Source organism: Artibeus jamaicensis, unplaced genomic scaffold, assembly GCF_021234435.1.
Source record: "Artibeus jamaicensis isolate MK-2021 breed Jamaican fruit bat unplaced genomic scaffold, CSHL_Jam_final contig_585, whole genome shotgun sequence".
NCBI classification, from domain to species: Eukaryota; Metazoa; Chordata; class Mammalia; order Chiroptera; family Phyllostomidae; genus Artibeus; species Artibeus jamaicensis.
Genome location: NW_026521894.1, coordinates 20,303,866 through 20,308,246, shown reverse-complemented (window position 1 = coordinate 20,308,246; position 4,381 = coordinate 20,303,866). Strand labels below are relative to the sequence as shown.

General features: G+C 43.7%; 1 pseudogene; it reads left to right on the top strand.

The window, feature by feature from the left end:
- Window positions 1–243: 243 nt before the first annotated feature.
- LOC119054058 (small nuclear ribonucleoprotein-associated protein N-like) lies at window positions 244–961 on the top strand (annotated as a pseudogene).
- Window positions 962–4,381: the final 3,420 nt, after the last annotated feature.

Here is a 4,381-nt window from a genome sequence, read left to right as displayed (position 1 = left end):
TGGTATCATGCCCAACACTGTCAGCTTGACCATCAGCTGTACCTGAGGCTATCTCAGTGGCAGAAAGGACTGGAGTGTCTCGGTACACCCCAGGTAGCTGCTGCCAATTAAAAAACCAGACTGTTTGAAGCTTCTGCCCAGCTTGCATTGTTTGTAGCAGAACCTGTGTCATCCCTTTATTTTTAGCCTTCCCTTGGGTCTTGAGTATCCCAGAACTTTACTGTGGACATTGGATTTACCATTATGGCTGTGGGAAAAAGCAGCAAAATGCTGTGGCACATTGACTATAGTCTGAGGTGTATTCTGCACGACAGTCAGATCTTCACTGATGCCTTAAGGCTTTTTGTCAAATATATGAACTCGATCCTCTCTGATTGTGATGAGTTCAGGAAGATCAAGCCAAAGAATGAGAAGCAGCCAGACCATGAAGAAAAGTGGATTTGGAGTCTGGCATTGCTTCATGCGGGGAGAACGTGGTGTCCATGACTGTGCGGGGACCTTCCCCCCAAAATTCTGGCATTGTTTGTGTACCACTTAGGGGAGCTGTAGAAGGCACTGGGGTTGGGAGGGCCACTGGCAGAGGAGTACCAACTAGTGCTGCAGTTCGCCAGGCTCCCTCTGCTAGTCCTGTCTGAGAGATTGGGGGACCATCCCAGCAGGTAATGACTCCACGGGAAAGAGGCATCATAGCAGCTGCTGTAGATGTGGCCACTGCCAGCATTACTGGAGCCCCAACCCAGTACCCACCAGGTTGGGGGACTCCTCCCACACTAGTGGGCCGAGCAACCCCACCACCAGGAATTATGGTTCCTCCACCTGGTATGAGACTATCCAAGGGAACACCAACTGGGGTTCCCCCTGTTCCAGAGGCACCAGTAGGCATACCCCCTCCAGGAATGAGACTCCCTCCATCCAGAGTTAGAGGTCCACCTTCCCAGGAATGTCTCCACCAAGACTCTAAATATTATTGATCCTTAGTCACTTTTTTCCTGCAATGCATCTTGTGAAACCATATAGAGTATTTGTGAGCTCTTGTTCCCTTTTTGCTGCATTAATATTCAGTAATAAATGCATAAAGCAATTAAACTCTAAAAAAAGAATCTACATCCCTTCATTCAAAATTAATTGTTAATATCTGAAGGACTTTCTGAAGAAAAAAATAGTAATACTCATCTGAAAAGACAGCTGAGTTTGCTTCCTAATTAAAAGTGCACATTATAATTCGTGTTTGATAACAGTGCACAGAAATCACTCCTGGAACCCTTTCTCATTTCATTTTTCACTTACTCTTCTTTACTGAAAACCAGGGGCAGGGGAGAGAGGACTGTGAATTTTAAATGACACATGCTAGACATTTAAAATATTTATTGCCCCAAGGAATCAGAAACACCCATTTTAAGAAATAAAAGAATCAAAACTATGAGATAAAAAGTGACAAAGGCTGTAACATACAAATACATGACACCAGAACAACCAGTTCTGAGGGACACGGAGCCAATGGCCATGATGACATGAAAACTGAAAGCATTAACTGAAAGTTCTCTTGAATTCAACCTCCAAGAAGAAAGGAAGAGCTAATTGAATAAGTGTGTATAACTTCAGCTAAAACCCAAGTCATTGTTTCTGAAGTGACTGCTAGAGAAGACCTGCCTTACAGTAAGTACATTTGTCTTTGAGTGATTGCTTTTCTCACTATAGTAATAGTATAATCATACTGAGGGTCAGAATTTTTTTTAAACAGCAAAATGGAAATGAGACCTGAGAATAAACTCTAGAAACTTCTTACTTGACGAGAGCAAAAATAAGGTAACAGGTGGTTTTTTTTAAAGTGAAGAAAGGCCCTGAGGACCCAGAAGAAACCAGCAGCTGCCTGGGAGAAGCCAGCAGTGCCCTGGGAACTCGGCGCTGGAGGCGGAAGGTGATGCGAACATGCCCGCCGCTTCTTGTGGCTCCTGTGGGCTCCAGTTTCTCAGGAATTCACGTTTTTTAGCAGAACCAAGATTCTATTCTTGATACTATAGTCAACAGAAGAAGGTAAATTTAAAAAGGGAAAGTTAAAGTTGAAAGTGCAGACAGGGTCAAAACCCTTCAGTGCTCACCTCCGGATTCGACAAGATAAAGCCCAGGCACTGCATGGGATTCAGAAGACTCGCCTGCCTTCTTCTGCCTCACGTCTTGCCACTCTGCTTGCCATGTAGCTTTAGGAACCCTGGGTTGTCATGTTCTTGCACAAACCAGGCCATTTCGAATGTATTGTCCCACCTCCTACAGCACTACTACTGTTTTTTCTTTGCCTGCTTCACTGTTGCCTATCCCATCAGGCACAGGAAGCCATCCCGACCTCTGCAATAACCCCGTAACAACGACATGCTATACCTGCCCTTGACCCCTGTTTCTAATTGTTCTTTTGTGTGATTGTCCTGCAGGTCAGAGCTGAGTCCTGTTTACTACAACATCACTGGTGCCAGGCACGTGGCCATTTGGTAAGTGAATGAGTAACTGGGATATTGGTAAACTTTAATCAGCTATTCTTTCAATTTTACTGGAAAAACTTCCTAAGCAATGTTTAGAGACTGTGGGGTTAACCAGGGGAAGAAAAAAAAAAAGAACGGAAATTCACAGTGAGCACTGTGTTCTCAAAGAGAATGCTTTTTAATTGTGGAGTGGTTGTGTGGGGGTAGGGAGATAAATTTAGGATATGTTTAAAAGATTGAGAAGGAAAAAAGTATGAAAGAAGAAAAACAGAGAGTACTCTTGTAACCACTCATTAAGCTGTACATGTTTACTTAGTAGTTCTAAGCATGTTCGAAGGGATTCAAGTCAAAAGGGGGTGATGTTGAGACACTTTGCAGATAAATTGTAGCTTATGATTATAAAATTACTATGTATGACATTGAATTATAGGCCCATGTTATATACATGTACATAATATAGAATGCTGTGTAATAAATATAATATATAATTCTATGTGATAATAACAAACATTATCCAGCAATATCTCCCTTCCAGGAAGATGGGCCTAGAAGAAGTTTCATTCAAAGTACACATTTGGAAGGACAGCTTCCCAGGGGACCAGCAGGGCTCTTCTAAGCACACAGTTCAGTAGATGCCCACTACATACAGCCTGCAGGAACACAGTCCAGTAGAGATTCCAGGAGACCATTGGCTATATCTTAAGAGAAAAATCTTGGTTAAAAATAAAAATTTAGGTTTCATCAGCATATATGTGGATCTTGAACAACAGTAAGTGATGATGTTACCCAAAGAGAATACATAGAAGATGAGAGCATAGAGGAGAACACCCAAATAAGATGATTAAAGATGAACCCTGAAGAGAATTAACACTGAAAGGCCTGTTGGGGTGAGGCTGCATTAACTGAGCATGATAATGGCACATCTCTGTATAAAACGTAGTCATAGTTTTCTTGTTTTTATTATCTAACTTAATAAAATTTTTGAGATACGTGTAACCTCAGAGAACAAATAAATTCATTATTTAAATTCACCAATTTGAAAAGACTATGGCCAAGATGGTGGCAAAGGCGGACATGGCTCCCCTCTTCAGAGGCCATTGTCCTTATTCTGAGCCCTCCCCACAGAGCCACAAAGCCTGCAAGCTGGTGCCACATCTGAGGCTCCATCTCCTGGCCAACACTGTTTGTCCAGCCTTGGAGATCCACAAAGACTCCGTCCCACCCAAGCTGCTTTTCTACCTGGGTCACTGGTCTCGATTCATGCTTCACAACTTTCTAAATCCTATCAAACACTCAACAGCTGACATCAGTGAGCCCTAGGCCCAGCACTAGCAGCAACCAGCCTAGATTCACAGCTTGGCTACACCTGGCAATCTCTATGCCCAGCACAAGTAGAAGCTATCTCAGATTGCTTTATATATAAGGCAGAGCAACCTCAGGCAAAACACAGGGTGGGGCTGACCTTGCCCTGCACCACCCAGAAAACCCCAAGGCCAGCACACCAAGTGGACAGCTACAGACCACATTGGAGCACCACCACCCTGCCCCTAGACAGCCGATCCTCCACAGAGGTCAGAGGTTGGTGGTCAGTACTCACAGCCAGTCCTTGCAGCTGACTAGCCTGGGTAAATTCCTCTCATTGATCTGCCAACAGCAACAAAGGCTCAACTACAAAAGGAAGGTTCACTCAGCTCACATGAAAGGTACACCTCAGATACCCAACTTGGGTGATAGGGGAGGCTGTGCCCCTGTACCTTACAAGGCACCTACTACATAAGGCCACACAACCAAGACACAGGGTCAAAGAAGCTCTACAAAATACATAGAAACAAACACAGGGTGGCTGCCAAAACAAGGAAACAACAAAACATGGCCCAAATGAAAAAATATTTCCAAACTCCAGAAAG